Raw genomic sequence first — 23,012 nt, 5'->3', positions numbered from 1 at the left:
AAATATAAATAACAAAGAATAGTGTGAAACTTTAGTGTTAATGAAAAATTTGAGAAATTCTTATGGGCAATAGATTATTGATAGACAAATTAATAAAAGGCCAAGTCTGATTTATTGTATGTAGTTTGCTATGTCACAATTTTCGATTTAATATGTGCCTATATGAATTTAGACTCTCATTCCTGCAGTCTAAATAGTTGTGCAGTGATATGACGAGCCAAAATAGAAATAGGTATTCATGATACCTGTAGTTATCTTGTAGTAGAAATCATAGAATGATTGGGTATTCTTAAAAGATTGACCTTAATTTAAAATGCTTGTAAATTATGAGATAATTATTTATAGATGCTATACTTTCAAAAGATACTTTTAGAATTTTCTCATACCAACATATTGAAAATACTTAAGTATTCCCCTAGCTAAAGATGATATTTCTGGACAGAATAGAAGGAAGCCTTATTCAGTTTATTTTAATATGGTAGGTTTAGTGAATTATATTATCATTGACTTGTGAATAAAATCTAAGAGAATGTTGTTGGTTAGTTCTAGTTAGTGTAGTCAAAATTGATTCTTAGAAGGAAGATAAAAAAAAAATAAATACTTAAAAATTATTCTCAAATTTTCAGTGCCAGATATGGTCTGTTGAGACTTATTTTTCCAGTACTTTCAGAATGCAAAGCTGAGCCATTTCAGCAGAATTCAGTCCTAAAAATTTCAGCTTTAGAAATTTCATTTACCATTCAGCTTAGTAAGTTAGCTTTACTTTATGAATTTGTATATTAGTAATCTTTTTGAGAATAGGAAATAATCTATTTGCCAACATAAATTGGCAGTCCTGATTAGGACGATGTTACTACCTTTTTTTTTAGTCCCAGTTGTGTGTCAGTAGCCAGTTGGAAAAGATGTTTTCCTGGGGCTAAAAAAAAAAGGTTGTAACATCGTCCTAATCAGGACTGCCAATTTACATTGGCAAACAGATTTTACTCTGTAGTACTGTTACTACTTACTTCTCGCTCAGAGATTTAAAACTAATTGTTTTCCTCTTTATGAGATCAGTGACTGTGTGTCACTTTAAAAGTATATACCTCAAGCAAGGCCTAATGCTGCCATCTCTAGCCAACGGTTATCCTGTGCTGATGAAGAGAAATAACCCAGAAACCATGGTCCACAGGTACCGTGTAAGGCTGAGTGGGGACATTAGCTTCCTTGTTCGAGGTATAAGGATGCAGTTGTGCATCAGTAGTCAGCTAGAAAAGATATTTTCCTGGTGCTAAAAAGAAAGTAGTAACATTATTCTAATCAGGACTGCCAATTTACGTTGGCATATTACTCTGTAGTACTGTTACTACGAACTTCTCGCTCAGAGATTTAAAACTGATTGTTTTCCTTTTTAAAATAAATAATAATAGAATAATCATTTCTACTATGGACACAAGGCCTGAAATTTTGGAGAAGGGACCTAGCCAATTACATTGCCCCCAAACCAATGCTTAGCCGATACTTATTTCATAGACTCCAAAAGGATGAAAGGCAAAGTCAACCTTGGTAGAATTTGAACTCAGAATGTGTGCTAATGATTCTGCAAACTCACCGTCTTATAAATAAATAATATATTAAACCGTAGTACACAGCTGGTACTTAATTTATCGACCCCGAAAGGATGAAAGCTGACCTCGGCGTAATTTTAACTCAGAACGTAGTGACAAATGAAGTACTGCTAAGCATTTTGCGTGGCATGCATTCGATTCTGCCCGCTCACCACCTTAATAATAATAATAATCCTTTCTACTAGAGGCATAATTTGTTGGGAGGGGACTAGTTGATTACATCGACTCCAGTGTTTCACTGGCACTAAATTTAGTGAAAGGATGAAAGGCAAAGTTGATCTTGGTGGAATTTGAACTCAGAATGTAGCGGTGGGCGAAATACCATAAAGCATTTCGTCCGGCACGCTAATGATTCCACCAGCTTACCGCCTTATTAATAATAATAATAATAATAATAATAATAATAATAATAATAATAATAATAATAATAATAATAATAATAATAATAATAATAATAATAATAATAATAATAATAATAATAATAATAATAATAATAATAATAATAATAATAATAATAATAATAATAATAATAATAATAATAATAATAATAATAATAATAATAATAATACTGGATTAAAGATGGATTATATGGATTGAAAGGGTGTTGTGGAGAACAAAATGAAGGTTTTATAAAAATTATTGGTGTATATTTAAATAATATAAAACTCGGGGTTTGTTTTAAAGTAGTAATGAAACTAGGAAGTAGACAGAAAGTTTGTCAAATGGTCAGCAAATTCTTCAACTTGAATTGTTCTGAGTAAAAGTGGAGCTTAATCTCTTGTTTCTATTTGAAGTTTGATCAGTGTATAAAGGCATTTATTGTAAAGAAATATAATCTACTGAATAATTTAAGTAATTTTTTTTTTTTTAACTTCACAGAAGAAATTAAATTAATAGCATTAACAATTAAGAGATAAAGTCCATGATGAAATATTTACCAAGAGAGAAGTATTTAAGGCTAACGGATTAAAACGAGAGAGTTGTTCAAACCGAAGAAAATTTGTAACGATTTACCGGGCACTGGAGGGTGGTCGGTGGCACCCACACCCACAAATGCAATGAAATTATAATTTAATTGCATTATAATTTAATAAATACTTTTTTAAAAATTGTATTTATTTACTGTTAATATAAGATCAATTTGAAATATATACCAGTTTCTTCTAAACATTGAAAACCTTTTACACATTTTAGTAGTTCTAAATTGATAACTGGAGTTGAACCCTCATCGTTCACTTTCATTTCTTGTGCAAAGAAGTGGGTGTCGTGAAAACTTGTGGTACTAAGACAAATTAAAACCCTCTCTACATAAATACTCGTGTTATAATGTAACAATGATGTTGTCAGCCAGTCTCCATTGTTTTAAATAATAATATAAGTTTATTTATACAAGTTTACTTTAGACAATACAATCTTAAGACTTTTGTACATTTTCTGCCTGTTTATTAACAGGACATTTTAATTTGAACATGGGTATTGTGATATCCTGTTTCAGCATTTATGTCATACAACCGGTTGTAATAGTAAACAATAAAACATCTTATTGTCTACTTCCATAAATAATCCTCCCTCTTCAACTGATTATAGATTCATTCTTTCTATGATTTGCGGAAAGAAAATAAGTCGGGTTATTATGTGAGTCATGGATGGAGGTATTACTTATGTTTGGTTGTATCAATCGGTTTGTTTACAGTTTTAGTTGGGATCATGGCCGATTTCATTTGTAACATTAAAAACCGACTGTTATTCCCAGCTTGGTGATAAAATGTGTTCCATTAAAAGAAAAAACAAAAAAAACTTTTGTAAATTTTACAAGTCTTTGTTGTTTAATTTAGCCTACCAGGTCTGCCTTTTTTTTTTTCAGATATACTGAGGACTCCAGACATTTAAAACATTTTTCTGACAGATTTGGCTGCTATTTTTTTAGTAGTGATTCGCAATACTATTGTTGCTTTATTAAATGTTCACGTCTTTAAGGAACTGAAAGAAAATATGGACACCTCGCAATCTTTTAATTCACATAGTTGCTATTAGAAAGAATGGTGCAACAAGTGGTGATGTTACTGTACTGATCACAGACAAACCCTTTTTTTTTCTAATTAAAAGACTTCACCTTTCTTTAAGTCTTGCTCAGTAATGTAGAGTCTCTAGTTGAAGTTTAAATTTATACGAAGCCGTGAAATGAAAATACACACTTAAATATAGCAAGAAAATCGTCTTGAATATTGATTAATTTCGTCTGAACAGAAGACTGAAGTTTGTTAATAGTGAACGTGTAATCGATCGAACCGAAACTTATTTTATCGATCCGGAAGGATGAAATGCAAAGTTGACCCTAACAAAACTTGAATTCGTAATTGAGTTCAGAACTGTTAAGGATTTTTAGGCTGACAGTCTACTAATATGGACAACCTCCGAATCGTGAATATTGGTGCGTTTTGATAAGGTACAAAGCAAATTTTTAAAGGAGATGTACAGCCGATGTTATCGATCTCAGTAACTAATTGGTATTTATTTTATCGATCCTTAGGTAATGAAGGTAAAGTTGTTCTGGTAGGATTTGAACCCGGGACCTAGTGGGTAGAATCTAAATATTACTATTATGTATTTAGTCATCTTTCTAATGACTCAGTCACTTCTATCGCCTGCTACACCGCTAATGGTTAATCATTACTGACATCAGCCATTTTTTTTTTATAAACGAATTTGTCGTAACTTTTAATAGCATTATCATTCCTCGTAATTCATTACTTGTTTCTTGCATTAAGATGAAATGTGAACATTTTTTGTGAATTTCTACGATTATCCGATATTAAGGCGTCTTTTATAAGGTAAACGGAAATAGAATCAGAAGGGAAAAGCGACAGAAAAAGCCACAATTCTGGTTAGGTAGAAAAGTTACAGGAAAAAAAAAATGGTTTTGTTTTTCAGAATTAAAAAAAACAAACATAAATAATAATTAACTTAAGCTAATATTTTGAGCAGTTTATTAACCACCAGTTCACGTATGTAATAACTTGTATGTAATAACAAATTTTATATAATGGCATTACATGTTTGTGGAAAATATCGCGTTTCGTTTAATATCTTAAATAAAATAACGAAACTAACAAAACCATTAAAACAAAAGCTTATTGAAGCCTTCTTGTGACTTTTGCCCTGGATTCCTTTTAAAGGGTATAAAAATGTAAACGAATGGAAATGGCTCCCACCAGAATTCGAACCTGGATAGCAAACAAAGCCGCCTTCCCCAGAGGCTTTTGTTGTAACGATTTGTTTTTCTTTTCCTTCATCGAACCTATGTTAAATAACACAGACGGTATAACATTTTTCCCGATCATTATCTCATTGAGATTTTTAAACTATTGTAAACCAAATGAAAGTATCTTCCCCTTTTTTTTTAATAACTGAAATATACCGGCATAAAGATTATTACGTTTGTATATCGATTTAAAAGGTTTAAATAAACAATTGTAATTTTAATCTGAACACCTTGAGGAAAATTTACAAAACGGGAAATAATAGTCCTCAAATCTTTAATACACAATATTTAATTTTATAAAATAGAGAAACTATCCCTTTAAACACGATAAGCTATTAGCACGGTGTCTAATATTGTACTATTAGCAAGGGGAAATAATGATTACATAGGAAATACACGCTATGTTTGTTACCTCCCTTAGATTATACCTCTCTACCTATTTTCATTAAACTTCGGGAACTTTGATGGCGCGAGTTTTCCATACTGTTGTCGGTAAGAATGCTTTTAACTCTTAAAAAATTCCTTAGTTATATAGTCAGTATCATCTTCCATGGTTTGTTTATCTATTATTGATTATACCGGTTTGCAGTTCGTTCGATACGATCAGCTCTTGGGTGTCTTTTAGTTCGGTTCTGTTGTTTACAACCAGCAGTAGTTAGACGTCTACACTAAATGACTGTCACTGGCCAAGCTTTTCTTATCTTCCACCTTTCTTCTTTTGACCTAGGCTTCTTCCGTCTTTAAATTTCCCCCTTTTCAATCCTTTATTGATGTTATGATTTACATTACAATTACATGCATTTAACATCTTCCAATAATTTGGTTTTTTAAATATACCATCATATTGATTTCTTTTTTTCCACTTCCACTAATATAATCCGTAAAAAAAAAAGTGCTGCCCCCTGTTGTGTCTGTATTTGTATGTGTATATATATGTATATATGTATATATACACACACATATACATGTTTGTGTTTGTTTATATGCATATTTTATTGAGTTGTCTCGCACTGAGTCATGTGTTGTCTAATATTTCTATTCTTCCTGTATATAAAGCTCGTTAGAGTGTTACCAAATATTAATAGTTTTCTGTAATAAGCGTTCTACATTCTTTCTGTACATCTCGTTTATTATAAAAATATTTGTATTAATCACGTGGCATGTTAAAGGTTTTATAAAGTTAATTTTACTGTTATATACACGTATAATAATCTATTTTTTTTTTGCCGATCGACTATTGTGCATGTCTAAGCTGTTAATGTCTATCGTATCTAATTGGATGTTTTATGAGAGCAGTGCATGTATATATATATATATATATATATATATATATATATACTGACAGACTCGATGTTTCAGCGGTTTTCATGGCCTATGTCTTGAGTAAGCATGACACACACACAAACACTTAAATTTGTGTGTTTGTGTAAAGTGTGTGCGTGTGTTTGTACTCGCGTGCTCTGTCTCAAATACTAATTACTTATTCAGCTCTAGTAGTTTTTCTTTGTATATTTATTCATACTGCTATTGCTGTTCACTTCCTCCCTCCGTCACAATAATTACACAACTAATTTCCGCCTCTTGTGTGTGTGTATATATATATATATATATATATATATATATATATATATATATATAATATTTATATATGTGTGTGTGTATATATATATATGTGTGTGTGTGTATATATATATATGTGTGTGTGTATATATATATATATGTATGTGTATGTATGTATATTTATGTATATATAAAATGTATATATATATGTGTATGTATGTATATTTATGTGTGTATGTATATCATTTATGTATATATATATATATATATATATATATGTGCGTGTGTTTGTATATATATTATATTTATGTATATATGTGTGTGTATATATATGTATATATATATATATATATATGTACATATATATATATATGTATATATATATATATATATATATAAACACGCACAAAATAGTTATAATGTATTTAATGCCTACATGTGTGTGAATGTATATTGTGTATATACACGTACACCAAATAGATGCATGGAATATTTATATAATGCTTTGAACATATATTTTCTATTTAGAATTATAATTTTAATCAAATTTCACTTCGTAATAAAATGAAAATTTATATTTAATTAGAGATTTCTGTTTTGCATTATGATGGGAAAGGGCTTATTTGTTATAAAAAGGAAAAAAAAAAAAAAGAAAAAAGCAAATTAGAAAAGACAACAACATGGAAATATAGCCATTTTCTCATAAGCTATCTGTATAGCGATGGCTTTTATGAATAAAAACAACAGCAGAATCCATATTGTTTAGGGTACCTTTAACTTTTTAACATATCCTATATTCTCGTAACTTTTTCTCGTCCGAATCAAACTAGTTATTTATTGATATAACCATAAAAATCTTTATTTAGATCTTTTTGAGAGTTTTCCGATTTGATAACTGTAAGAAAGTCGATAATCGAGGAAATATTTGTTATCGTTTATTTATATAAAAATCTAAACTATTTATAAAAGTAAATATATATATATATATATATATATATATATATATATGAAAAAGAATAAAAAAAAAAGGAAGGTTTTCTTTTCGTAAAACATTTCTCGGGTCATGTATTTTTTAAAGAGTAGGAAATTTCTTTCTATCCTGATCCCATTAACAAAGAGGTTTTTATTTGTTTATTTAGGCCACATCCTGTAGATGCCGATCTTTCATTTTAACTTTGACGCAAAGGTAGGTGTGAATGTTTTTTTCTTTTTGTTCCCTCGTTTCCTTTCTCCTTGAAAGTATAGAGACGCCAAAATGAATTTCGACATGAATCGAACTCGAAACCATGAATAGTTCGTTGTCTGCTAAATTCTGAGCCACCGCCCATCCATTGATAAAAGCGGAATGTCAGCTCTCTCTCTCCCCTGAGGACTAACTTCAACTGGATGTGAGATATTTAATAAGAACATTAGTTTCGTAGCTCCTCAGTACACCTATCTGAACATTAAAAAGATTAGATATACTTTGTTCTCTTAGAATATGTTGTATAAATTCTTTGTATAAATGTTGCGATAGTGAAATGTCAACACTATTCCCGGTACCAAACTTTCGCGAACCCTTTCATCTGTTTTGTAGAATTTTGATTCCTTCTTTGTTCTCCAGTTTTTTTTTAAAGTTCCAGAACCGAATCTGTTTTCAGTTCATAATCTTTTTTCCTATACTTACTTCCTTGTTTTAAATAAACCTATACCGTATATAGTCTCTTGTCTGTTAACGTTTCATTTGATTTCTTGTAACTTTAAATTTTCAATAAAAGCTACCATCATTACATCCTGTTCTTTAACCTTCAGATTTTTCTGCATTAGCAAATATATTTCTTATTCAAGATACAACTTTTATCATTTGTCTTTTAGTCTGGTTATATTCTGAAGCTTTCAAGTGCTTATTACAAATATACTTTGTCACCTTTTCATTTATAGTAACTCATCCTTTTTTTGTTACCCTTTTCTGTTTCAAATGAAATTTTAGTTGTACTGCTTCTCTGTTGAATGCACTGCAAAACTGCTTTTGGTATTTTATTTCTTTATGCCAGTGAATTTTCCAGCATTGTTTATTTTAATTCTTAAATAAATCTTTTCAGTTTGAGCAATTTATTATTACACATCAATGAAAATTGTCTATTCATTCTGACTAGCTTATATATTTATTTCTGAATTAAGTTTTAATTTAGTATATCTTAATATATTGATATTGCCTTGTTATGGTTAGTATAGTAGTGTAATATTTGAAAAGATAGCAATGTCTTGAGTCTTTCTGAAATTATTATAGTCCACTTAGATTTTACTTGTATGCTGAAAGGATCTATATTACTCATTAATGAACATAGAAAAAAGTGAGCCTAGGATTTGAGATTTCTTAAATTATACTTCAAAAGAAATCTCATTATGGATTAAGAAGATTAAAACATGTTAGGAGTCATGAAAATCTTAAAGTAATATAAAATTTCATGACTCATTGATTGAATTTTATACATTTGCCATGTAATGTTCCTACCTCCCAGAGTTAGATTATGCAGTTTTTGTATACATAACAGATTATGCAGTTTTTGTACACTTTGTGCCTACATCAGCGTATGGTATGGAGGACATTTTACTCTCATTGAGAACATAGTAATCTCTCCAGCACTATTGTCACAATAAAATATACCCTGTGCAATCTGTGAAGTAGTTCGTGTCAGGAAGGGTATACAGCCATAAAACCCTTGTCAAAATGGGAATGTACAAGTGAGATGTAGTCCTGAATTATCTAACTTCAAATTAGGAATGACTTGGACCATGAAGACCTGTTCAACTCCAGCCGGTATGGAAATCGTTTGCAAAATGATGATGATATACACATAGATTAGGGTTGCAGCAAGTGTCATAAGATTTTTTAGCTTTGTGCCAGTTTTATTTCCTGTTCTTAATTGTATGCTAATGAGGCCAGGTTTGTTGTTTTGATTGATCCATTTTGTCATGCATGGAGTTAGTATGACCTACTGTAAGTCTTTGCTGTCACTTTTGATTTATGTAGAGCATCGGTTCTCTACCATTTTTTTTTTTACCTCCAGATCCCCTTTGATTCCTGTTTTACTTGGGTAGACTCTTGTATCGATTGATATTTGAAAAATCCTATTATATTTTTATGCTTAAATATTATTAGGAATTGTATCAAAAATTGTTTAAATATTCTGTGTGTTGTAGACGTATAAATCAATTTATTGCATGCACTACACTCTCTGAGTGGTTGGCGTTAGGAAGGGCATCCAGCTGTAGAAACTCTGCCAAATCAGACTGGAGCCTGGTGTTGCCATCCGGTTTCACCAGTCCTCAGTCAAATCGTCCAACCCATGCTAGCATGGAAAGCGGACGTTAAACGATGATGATGATGAACCTTTAACAAAATCTTATATAGACCCCCGCATGGGTCATATGGTCCATGGCTGAGAACCACTAATGTAGAGCAGGAAAGATTGTAGTTGAATTGGGTAAAGTAGACTTTTATGTGAGTAGAGGGGGTGATTTGACCTGGCAACTATTTCGTTAGCAGGTTGAGCAACCATGTAATTAATTCCCTCATTGGTTTGCCTCAAGATTTAATTAAATAGGTCATCAGGCTAGTACTTTTTTTCAATCTGTAGAGGAAATTGATGTGATGACTATTTTACTATGTATGTTTTGTTTGTCTGGTTCCTGAATAGTGGTGTAATAGTGTTCTGTTTTCAAGCAATCGTATAATTAATGATGTGTAAGATGGAAAAGACTGTGGCAACAAATTGTACCTCTTACAGATGGTCTTTGAATTTTATTAATCTGCTTTTTTTTTCTTTTTCTTTGTGATGGATGTGGTGTGTTAGAATGTTAGGAATATTGTTTTGAATAGTATGTAGTTTGTATTAATTCAAACTTGGTATAGTTCATGTGGCAACAAAAGATCTGTTTTTAAATGTATCTTGATTTTCTTAGGTTTTACTCTATACGTGTTGTTTTATTATTGCAGTGTGTTAATGTAAATGACATTGATATGTTGTGATTCTTAGAAATGTGGTACCTTGAGTCGTAGTGACAATGTTCAGTGCAGTGTGGTGCAGAATTCATATGTAAATGGTATGCATTTGTTTAGTGTAACTAATCACTTTATATGAAGCTAGCATATGAGGTCTTAAATTGGAGTTAGTAATTATGGGATACTATTAGTTGGATTTCATATCCAAATGACTATACTCAGAAACTAGGATGTGTCCTGTTACTGGTGTGATTTGAGAACATCAGCTTCGACTGTTGGTCACATTGCTCATTTTGGATCCTGCATACCCTGTCCTCTTTGTTGTGAGTTCATAAGATATATGTAGCTTCTATAAACATAGAAATAGAATAAGTTGTTCTGAGGATGCAGTGGGGTGATGACCACATGCCTCATGATCACAATAGATGAGGAAGTATCTTGCAGAGATAGGGACTGACTAGGACACTGCTTAGAGGGTTGCCTGAGACAAATCAAGAAGATCTACCAAATAATGGATGCAACGATGTGCTGCAGTGGCACATACTCCATACCTGACCTGACCTGTGTAATATGGGATGATGTTATTGTAATGACAGGAGGTTGAGAGTTATTCATACAGAAGCTCCAGATGATGCATCCTTGCATGTATTTCTTTCTGAACTGTGTTTAAAGATCAGGGATCTATGAAGTTTAATTGGGGTATGTAAGGCCTGGAGTCCTGAGACTTAGTTATTCAGTAATCAGATGTGGTGGTTTAGGGAATGTAAAGTTTTACTAATGTTACTTAAAACATGTCATTTTAATCTTTCTCTGTTTGTAAGTTTATAGAAGCTACATGTACCTTACGAGCTCATACTGACATGTGTGCATGCCCACATGCACATGCACAACTAATAGTTTAAACCCTGCTATTGGCATTGAGTGATAACTGTTTTGTGTTGGCACCAGAAAGTATAGGTTGGCAGTTCCATTATACATAATTGAAAATAATTCAAATCAATTAACATAATAACTATATAATGACTTCAGTTCATTTTCATATTTCCTGATAAACATTCGACACCTGAAATTTGAGCTGTTATTTAAGGAGGTGGGAGGTCATGTAGTGTAACTATTACTGCATTGGGCTTAATACCATGTGTCTATTTCGAAGTTGGTAGAGCAGTCTGGAAGGGCCCATGTTGAAAAGCGGAAGCATTGTTGTAGAATAAATAATTGATGCATAATCTTATAATTTTGAATTTGAGTCTGCCAGTGTAATGCACCAAAATACAAAACACAGCCTTACTTTCTCAGTATTATTTCGAGTTGGAATTGAAATTAAATGATTTAAAGTGTAGCTTCTTAGAAGTGTTAATTTACTAAATTTAAAAAAAGCTTCATGGAATTATTGAATCTCTATTGACACCATAACTTTCTAGCTATGGAGGTACATAGCGTCTTCACACCTGTTAATCATTTCATGAGATATAATTAGCATACAGTTTATTAGCAGAGGCCATATCTCTTTAGGTATGGTCATGGTATGATTTGAACTCAAGACTGCAAACTAACCAAATACTCAAATAATCAACACAAAGCCTATGCATGTTCACTTTATCTGCTTTAAAATAGTAACCGTATATATTTGATGTCAAACCTTACTATCTTAGAAAAGAGGACACGTCAGATAATACAGTCATTACCTCATACATTATATGTATATATATGTGTGTGTATGTATGTATATATATATATATATATATATATATATATATATATTAATGTATGTGCAGGTGAAAGTATGGCAGTTTGGTAAAAAAAATTCACTTTGCAAACCATGTAGTTTTGGGTTCAGTCCCACTGTGCAGCACCATGGGCAAGTGTCGTCTGCTATGGCTTGGTCACATCCTTGTGAATAATTTTGGTCCTAGTCTTGACATTGTATAGTGCTAAGTGTAGACAAACATCTCTGTCATACAAGGGGTGTAGTGTTGTTTGAAATCCCTAAAATCATTTTACTAAGAGACAAGTGAGTGTTAGTGAAAAGAAGAGCACCACAGTTTGGAAAAATTTACCTAAAAATGATGCTGATTGCTATATATATATATATATATATATATATATATATATATATATATATATATATATATATATATATATATATATAGTATATTTCGCGTGCAAGATTCTTGATGTGGATACATGTGTTGAAAGAAATACAATTAAACCTTGGGAGAGGCATTATGCCGGTAATAAACACACGCACTGGTTCAGTCCTTTATTAATTTATATATATATAATATATATATATATATATATATATACCGGAGTAAGCACATGAAATGTGCAACAAGGTGGAAAAAAGAGTACTCAAATACCAGAGGTAGAGTAATATGCTTTATTTAAAAGCAGCAGAAATATAACAAAAAAACCGTTACTCTGAGTTTCACGTTCCCGTTCATCGGAAACTGTCCGATGAACGGGAACGTGAAACATGGGCTGTAACTGCTGAGGACATACGTAAGCTCGCAAGGAATGAAGCCAGTATTCTCCGTTGGATGTGTAATGTCACTGTGAATACCCGTCAGAGTGTAAGTATCTTGAGAGAAAAGCTGAACATTAGAAGCATCAGTTGTGGCGTGCAAGAGAGATGATTGCGCTGGTATGGACATGTGGTGAGAATGGATGAGGATAGCTACGTGAAAAAGTGCCACACCCTAACAGTTGAGGGAACCCGTGGAAGAGGTAGGCCCAGGAAGACCTGGGCTGAGGTGGTGAGGCAAGACCTTCGTACATTGGGCCTCACCGAGGCGATGACTACTGACCGAGACCTTTGGAAATGTGCTGTGCGTGAGAAGACCCGGCAAGCCAAGTAAGATCGTTGCCAGTGCCCCTGGACTGGTTCTTGTGCGGGTGGCACATGAGATGCACCATTTTGAGCGTGGCCGTTGCCAGTACCGCCTGACTGGCTCCCGTAGGATTTTTGAGCGAGATCGTTGCCAGTGCCCCTGGACTGGCTTGTGCGGGTGGCACATAAAAGACACCATTTCGAGTGTGGCCGTTTTCGTGCGGGTGACACATAAAAGCACCCACTACACTCTCTGAGTGGTTGGTGTTAGGAAGGGCATCCAGCTGTAGAAACTCTGCCAAATTAGACTGGAGCCTGGTGTTGCCATCCGGTTTCACCAGTCCTCAGTCAAATCGTCCAACCCATGCTAGCATGGAAAGCGGACGTTAAATGATGATGATGATATACACACACATTTGAATATATATATATATATATATACATTTAAATATATATATATATATATATATATATATATATATATACACACTTTTGAATATATATATATATATACACATTTAAATATATATATACATTTAAATATAAGAGGTGCAGCAATATCAAACGCAGATTAACTACAAAGTTAGTTTTTGTATGTGGCAGATGTTCAGGTGCAATAAACACTGTAAACAAACAGGAAACAACTTCTATCTCATTCCAGGGAGAAAAACTAGAGGTAGTTGATAGCTTCCGCTATCTGGGTGACCAAGTTAGTAGTGGGGGTGGGTGCTCTGAAAGTGTAGCTGATAGAATAAGAATAGCCTGGGCCAAGTTTAGGGAGCTCTTACCTCTGCTGGTGACAAAGGGACTCTCACTCAGGGTAAAAGGCAGACTGTATGACGCATGTGTACGAACAGCCATGCTACATGGCAGTGAAACATGGGCTGTGACTGCTGAGGACATGCGTAAGCTCGCAAGGAATGAAGCCAGTATGCTCCGCTGGATGTGTAATGTAAATGTGCATACCCGTCAGAGTGTAAGTATCTTGAGAGAAAAGCTGAACATAAGAAGCGTCAGTAGTGGTGTGCAAGAGAGACGATTGCGCTGGTTTGGACATGTGGTGAGAATGAATGAGGATAGCTTCGTGAAAAAGTGCCACTCCCTAACAGTTGAGGGAACCCATGGAAGAAGTAGGCCCAGGAAGACCTGGGCTGAGGTGGTGAGGCAAGACCTTCGAACATTGGGCCTCACCGAGGCGATGACTACTGACCGAGACCTTTGGAAATGTGCTGTGCGTGAGAAGACCTGGCAAGCCAAGTGAGATCGTTGCCAGTGCCCCTGGACTGGTTCTTGTGCGGGTGGCACATAAGATGTACCATCCTGAGCGTGACCGTTGCCAGTACCGTCTGACTGGCCTTGTAGGGTTTTTGAGCGAGATCGTTGCCAGTGCCCCTGGACTGGCTCTTGTGCGGGTGGCACATAAAAGACACCATTTCGAGCATGGCGGTTTTCGTGCGGGTGACACGTAAAAGCACCCACTACACTCTCTGAGTGGTTGGCGTTAGGAAGGGCATCCAGCTGTAGAAACTCTGCCAAATTAGATTGGAGCCTGGTGTAGCCATCCGGTTGCACCAGTCCTCAGTCAAATCGTCCAACCCATGCTAGCATGGAAAGCGGACGTTAAACGATGATGATGATATATATATATATATATATATATATATATACATATATATATGTACATATGTACATATATACATTTAAATATATATATATATATTGTTGTACTTGGGGATGGTCATATTGCCAGTTTAGCCAATAAAAACACATGCACTGTATATTTGGTGTTAATTTGCTTCAGCTTTATATTACATTAATCTTAATCTTATTTCGGCCAGGGAGCTATCCAGACTTCAAATGTTTGTTGTGGTATGGTTTCTACAGCTGGATACCCTTCCTATTGTCAACTACAGAGTTTGCTGGGTGCTTTATACATGCTACTGGCATGAGTGTATTGACACAGCAGCGACATGGGTGCATTTTATTTCTTTATTGCCCACAAGGGGCTAAACATAGAGGGGACAAACAAGGACAGACAAAAGGATTAAGTCGATTACATCGACCCCAGTGCATAACTGGTACTTAATTTATTGACCCCGAAAGGATGAAAGGCAAAATCGACCTCAGTGGAATTTGAACTCAAGAAGTAATGCCAGACGAAATACCGCTAAGCATTTTGCCCGGCGTGCTAACGATTCTGCCAGCTCGCCTTAAAATGCACATGGGTGCATTTTAAGTGGCACTGGCACCCGAAAGGACAAGCCTGTATATATGGAAGACAGCGATTTTACTTAGCTTGATCGCCACATCTCCTGGTCCCTTGTTATTTCCTCAGTGAGGCCCTGTGTCCGAATATCCTTGCTCACCACTTCATCCCATGTCTTCCTGAGTGAACCCCTTCCACAGGTACCCTCAACAGTTTAGAGCTTGGCACTTCTTCCTGCAGCTGTCCTCATCCATTCGCATCACATGACCAAACCGGTGCAGTCTTCTTTCTTGCACACAACATCTAATGCCTCTTATCCCCGCATATAAATATGTATTATCACCATCATCGTTATTATTTAACAATGTTCCCTTTCTATGCTGGCTTGTGTGGGATGGTTTGACAGCAGCTGGAAATTCAGAAGACTGTTTCTCTCTCTCTCTCACATATATATATATATATATATATATATATATAATAATATATATATAATAATATAGATATATATTATTATTATATATATATATATATATATATATATATATATATATATATAATAATATATATATAATAATATATATATATATTATTATATATATATATATATATATATATATATATATATATATATATATATAATAATATATCATCATCATTGTGTGTGTGTATATGTATACCTATATCCTTTTCTACTCTAGGCACAGGACCTGAAGTTTTGGGGGAGGGGGCCAGTTGATTAGATTGACTCCTGAAAGGATGAAAGGTAAAGTTAACCTCAGCGGAATTTGAACTCAAAACGTAAAGACAGATGAAATACTGCTAAACACTTCACCCAGCGTGCCAATGTTTCTGACAGATTGCCACCTTATATGTATACCTATATTAAAAAACTGACAAAATTCTGTCACTACACCACTGGATGACACTACCAAATCACAGGAAAATTCAATGTATCATGGATGTATTATATATATATATATATATATATATATATATATATATATATATATATATATATATATATATAGTGACACGTAAAAGCACCCACTACACTCTCTGAGTGGTTGGCGTTAGGAAGCGCATCCAGCTGTAGAAACTCTGCCAAATTAGATTGGAGCCTGGTGTAGCCATCCGGTTGCACCAGCCCTCAGTCAGATCGTTCAACCCATGCTGGCATGGAAAGCGGACGTTAAACGATGATGATGATGATGATGATGATGATATATATATATATATATAATATGTATGTATATATATTTATATATATATCATCATAATTTAATGCTTGTTTTCCATGTTGGCTTGGATTGGATGGTTTGAGAGGATTCAATGAGCCACTGGACTCTAAATGTTGGCTTTGGTATGGTTTCTACTGTTGGAAGCCCTTCCTAATACTAGCTTTACAGTGTGTACTGGGTAATTTTGTTTTTGTTCCATAGTCATTAGTCGTCACCAAATCACTTGTAAGGCAGGAAAAGACCTTCTTGACTAAGTGTAGTGGTGGAGTATTTGAGAAGGAGAAGCAGTTTTATGCCAGCTGTTGAGAGACTAAATTATGATAAGAGTGACAGACATAGGTGTCTTACTATAAAGGGGATACATACCTAGCCCTGCATTATATAAGGGTGAGATGGTAGCAGTAGAGTGTCAGAGCAATTTCTCTGTGTAAGAAAGTGAGCATACAAGAGAATACAGAGAGTGGATGGATTGAAGGGAGCGAGAGAGGTTAGTTTCATAAGAGTGTGTAGTGCGAAGATGGGAGTAGTTGTGAATAATGAGAGTGGAGGTATTAGTTGATGGGTAACACCAGTATATAGAGGGGGTGAAGGTGAGAGAGATAAAAGAGGTTCAGGAAGTTGGTGAAAATAGTGAGAGAAGGAATGAAAAAGAGAATGAGGGATGGAAGTGGTTCCAGGGATAGGGGTACACACACACACATACATACAATTTATATATATATATAAACATATAAAGAAACATCTCTCTCTTTCTCTCTCTCCCTCCCTCTCTCTCTCTCCCTCCCTCTCTCTCTCTCTCTCTCTCTCTCTCTCTCTCTCTCTCTCTATATATATATATATATATATATATATATATATATATATATATTTACATACACATATCTATATATACACTTCACACACATATACTCAACCAACTATCAAAGTTAGTCATCACAAACTAGATGCAGTGGAATGGTGTCAGTGGCTAGAATGTAGTTGGTGCAATGAAAATTTTGATATCAAATAATGATTATTAAATGAAGTTAAGTCTCTGTGTTTTTGAATGGCTAATATGCCTCTTCAATGCTGTAATTGTACACACACACACACACACACACACACACACGTCTGATAAGTTTTCCACTTTAATAATTAGATGTTTATAAGTTTACAAAAGAGTAAACTTCTAAACAATTAATTATTAAAGTGGAAAACTTATCAGAAAAACCATTTCTATCCATTTTTACACACACTTATATATATGTGCAAACACACACACAGAGGTTTGGTCATGTAAACAGGAAAAAATAGAACTCAAAACACGAGTATATGTATGTATGTATATATTTTTTTATCAGTATCTAGAAGCAACAGAGTGACTCAAGGGCTGAAAGTTTTGTGCGTTAGCACTTACCAAACTTAATAAGCTTGGTAAATGCTAATGCATGTAAAGACTTGAGTCACTCTATTGCTTCTGCTAAATATTAATATATATATATATATATATATATATATATATATATATGATGGACAGGTGGTTGTTTATGGCTTCAAAAAAGCATTTCTAAATTAGTTATACAGATCATCATCATCATCGTTTAACGTCCGCTTTCCATGCTAGCATAGGTTGGACGATTTGACTGAGGACTGGTGAAACCGGATGGCAACACCAGGCTCCAATCTAATTTGGCAGAGTTTCTACAGCTGGATGCCCTTCCTAACGCCAACCACTCAGAGAGTGTAGTGGGTGCTTTTACGTGTCACCCGCACAGATGTGAGTATAAATATTAAACAGAAAAATGGAAGTCCTTTGTAATTTCTGATAGATTGTAGATATTCAGAGAATTTGTATTCTAACATCAAAGATAAGGAGGCATCAAGTTCTAAAAATCTAATATCTCACCCGCACATAAATGTTTAATATGTCAACTATCAAACTTTCCTACTTTACTAACCTGACTTAGGGTCATTATCAACACCTCCGACATGTAAGCTCAGCCTGTATAACATACATAATCATGATTATAGCATTAGGAACAACTATAGCAATAGTAGTGATAATAATAAGACTACTACTAATGATACTATAATCATCATGATGAATATAATACATACCTATTAATATGCCTATTCTTTTAGATTGAGACAATAATCATATTCACATTAGTAATAAGGGTAGTTTCGGTAGTCGTGAGTAGCAGCATTTTGGGTGCTGATATTTGTTGACACAATATGTTGGCACTCCGTCGCTTACGACGTCGAGGGTTCCAGTTGATCCGATCAACGGAACAGCCTGCTCGTGAAATTAACGTGCAAGTGGCTGAGCACTCCACAGACACGTGTACCCTTAACGTAGTTCTCGGGGGATATTCAGCGTGACACAGTGTGACAAGGCTGACCCTTTGAATTACAGGCACAACAGAAACAGGAAGTAAGAGTGAGAGAAAGTTGTGGTGAAAGAGTACAGCAGGGTTCGCCACCATCCCCTGCCGGAGCCTCGTGGAGCTTTAAGTGTTTTCACTCAATAAACACTCAGTCTGGAAATCAAAACCGCGATCCTATGACCGCAAGTCCGCTGCCCTAACCACTGGGCCATTGCACCTCCACTCACACAATATAAATACTATTTTAACTATCAAGACGAATGATAACACTAATAGAACTGCAATTATGAAAAAGAAATGCAGCTGCAAAGTACTCAATGAATGCTCTTTGAATGATCTTTGCTTGCGGTATAACATAGTCTGTAAATACACCATATATGACAGAATTCAATTTACTTTCACTTTCTTTCTCCTGATCCCTAGCTTATATTCTCCCTTATACTCGCTTTCTTGCACCTTTAGAGTTAGCACTGGCATCCCATTGCCACCACCTTTCATCTCCTTTCCAGCGACTCTCACCTGTCCTTGAATGTTTCGGAGAAGTCGTGTATCTCTTTTGCAGCGAGACTTATTCCTTTATCATACTTAGCTTTCAATGTCTTGCATAAAGACATCCCTTCCTCTCTTAAATGCACTCTCATGTCTATGCAAGGGCCTTTTTCCTTTTCCTTTCTTTACTTTGTCTTCTAAGTTGGTGACCTCACTAGTGCTGGTGTTAGAAAAAAAAAAAAGCCCCACCTAGTGGACACTCTAAAATGGTTTTATATATATGTGTGTGTGTGTGTATATATATATATATATATATACACACATGCATACATGTGTATATATAAATTGTCTCTCTCTTTCTCTCTCTCTCTCCCTCTCTCCCTCCCTCTCTCTCTCTCTCACTCTCTCTCTCTCTCTCTCTCTCTCTCTCTCTCTCTATATATATATATATATATATATATATATATATATATATATATAAATAAAGTAGTAAGAATACTGGAGATTCAGTAAACAACACGTGGTGAAATTATGAGATGAAAAAATGTGAAGAAACCGGATAATAAACATGATGCTAGTATCTCCATTCTTTTTATTTGTTTTGTTATACATGATGATTAATGAAGATTTTCAGATTGTATAGAATACTTGTAATTTATTGAATCCGTTTGTTTTCTTTTAATGTACATCCTGTTAGCTGGGAGTTCACTGAGGTAATTTGCCGGAACTGCACAGATCTCCCATTATGTATTATATGTATATTAATATGCATACAAAGGTTTGGTAATGTAAACAGGAAAAAATAGAATTCAAAAACCCATATTAGCATGGAAAGCGGACATTAAACGATGATGATATATGTATATATATATATATATATATATATATATATATATATATATGATTCATATAGATACATACAGTGTACATTTAAACACATAAGGGAGATGTCCATAATAGGACATCTAACCCGCTAGAAGGAGCAGTCAAACTCCAAACCATAATTAGGGATAATTTCGAAAAGGAATGAAATATAAAAACATTTACCATCTATTTCCTGAACCAACGTTTCAAGCTATTTTCAGCAAAATAAAATAATTAAAATAATTATTTTGTTTTGCTGAGAATAGCTTGAAACCTTGGTCCCCCATCACTGAGCGGTTCAGCAAAAAAGAGACCAATAGAATAAGTACTAGGCTTACAAAGAATAAGTCCTGGGGTCAATTTATTTGAATAAAAGGTGGTGCTCCAGCATGGCCGCAGTCAAAATGACTGAAACAAGTAAACGAATAAAAGAATATATATAAATAAATCATCTTTTTTACTGGTTTGAGCTGTGACAATGCAGGGGCACACCCATGAGTGTGATTGCTAATGTATTTTAGACTCATTTCCCAGCCCTCTCCTTCGATTTGGTTTTGGATAAAGCTGTCAGTTTTATCATTTCTTGTTATGTGGATTCATCTGGTATCTCAGATAATAATATGTCTAAATATTCTTTGAACCCATCCACATTTATGCGTTGTAAATTTTTTTTTAGTAAGATATTGAAAAGCTTTGGGCCCATGAACTCCAAGCTGCTACATATTGGGTCCTTGCTCTAGATAAGGGTTTCCCAACCAAGGGTGCGAGATAACATTCCAGTGGGTGCAAGCAGGGCTGGATTTAAAGGGGGTCAAAGAGGGCAATTGCCCCAGGCACCTTTATGCTTATGTACACACACACACACACACATATATATATATGACAACATTTTAGAAGTGTCGAATATGTTGATATATGTGTACAAAATTATATATATATGTATATATACACACACACACACAAACACAAATGTATAAACTGCTCTCTCTCTCTCTCTCTCTCTCTCCATATATATATATATATATATATATATATATATATATATATATATATATATACATATATATATCTACATATATATATCTGTAAATAATATGTAACAATTATTCAGTAGCCATGATAAAACTGAGTTTCGGATGCTGGGGCGGAAACCCACGCCACCATCTCTTCAGTTATCTGGCCGTCGAAGAATGCTATGAAAATGACCATTAAATAAAGGGAAATTACTGTGAGCTATTAGAATGACCGCTAAGTGAGGGGAGGGAGTAAAGGTAAGGGAGTAAAAAATGCCCATAGTATTCGCGTAAGTGCACCAGTTCATACATACACATGCGCACCTGCATACCCACGCACATGTGCCTATATATACTCATCCACCCTCACTTGAAACACACATGATCACCCACACATTCGCCAAAAAATATATATACAAACCCGCATACACGCTCACATGCGTGCGCAACACGCTCGCACACATACACATGCGTGCAAAAAGGTTCATACACACGTCTATATACGCACAGGGCTAAAGGCAAAATACAGCAAATTGTGTAAAAAAGTGTAAAAAGGCCATAAGGGTAAAACACGTCTATGTGCGCACATTCTCGCATGTAGGCACACACATCTATATATGCACCTGCACACATCCACAAGCGCGCACAAAAGCTTCCATGTACACGTTTATATACGCACAGGAAAAAAGCAGGGTGGAAGGTAGAATACTGAAAAACTGTGTAAAAAATATATAAAGCAATATCTCTATAAATATGTCAAAAAATATAAAGAATATATAAGAAATATAAGTAAAAAGTATAGAGAGATAAAAAGCTTGTACATAGACACAAAAGAAAGCAAGTCCTATCAGTAATCTCAGGTGGGGAGTGGGGGCATAAAACGTAACAAATATTTAGCCACATGTGGACATGATCTGAAAAGTTCAGATCTTGAATTTAGGCATGTGGTGGGGTCTAAGCTGCCTTTCCAGATGAGCCATCTTTCCATATCACAAAGACCGCACTTTCCACTGCCGTTGGTGTAGGGTTTACACTTGGCTAAGATCTTCCAATGGCTGTTGTAACTGACACCTCTATTTACATAATATTGAGGTCTCTTTCTTTTGTTGTCTTACTTTTTCTATCAAAATATATATATATATATATATATATATTGCTTTAGTAAAGCAGGACAAGAATGACATTCTAAATACAAAACCAGTGCATGGTGCTGACTGTGATACTGACCATCAAATGCGTGTCTGCGTCAGTTAGAAGCTCTCTCCTAAATTGGATATTGGAAAGCTCAAGATTGATATTATCTAAAAAGATTTCAAGTTGAAGATGGATGAGGCTATCAGACAAAAGAATCTAATCGTAGAAAATGACCTTGTGATGATATGGTCAGGCATAAAGGATGTGCTTCATAAAACAAGTGTGAAAAACAAGACACAGGCATGGCTGTGTGATAAGAAGCTTGCTCCCTAACCACTTGGTTCCTACTATAGCCTTAGGCCAACCAAGGCCTTGTGAGTGGATTTGGTTGACAGAAACTGAAAGATGCTTATTGTATATATTCTTTTATTCTTTTCATTCATTTGACTGTAGTCATG

General features: G+C 34.4%; 1 protein-coding gene across 11 annotated transcripts in view; it reads left to right on the top strand.

The window, feature by feature from the left end:
* The window catches only part of LOC106872350 (protein strawberry notch homolog 1), a 183,276-nt gene that overhangs the window by 54,040 nt on the left and 106,224 nt on the right, over positions 1-23,012 (top strand). For 4 of the 11 annotated variants that reach the window (XM_052966648.2, XM_052966646.2, XM_089348534.1 and 1 more), the window contains exon 2: positions 7,569-7,615. The gene's annotated coding sequence lies outside the window, so the exon portion shown is untranslated. Of the gene's footprint in view, positions 1-3,487; positions 4,054-5,313; positions 5,362-7,090; positions 7,197-7,568; positions 7,620-23,012 lie in introns of those variants that run through there. The other 7 variants (XM_014919309.3, XM_014919308.3, XM_014919310.3 and 4 more) reach the window with 6 other exon arrangements.

This window comes from Octopus bimaculoides, chromosome 3, assembly GCF_046866305.1.
Source record: "Octopus bimaculoides isolate indiv1 chromosome 3, ASM4686630v1, whole genome shotgun sequence".
Lineage (NCBI taxonomy): Eukaryota > Metazoa > Mollusca > Cephalopoda > Octopoda > Octopodidae > Octopus > Octopus bimaculoides.
Note: the sequence above shows the minus strand (reverse complement) of the source record. Positions and strands in the feature narration are given on the sequence as shown.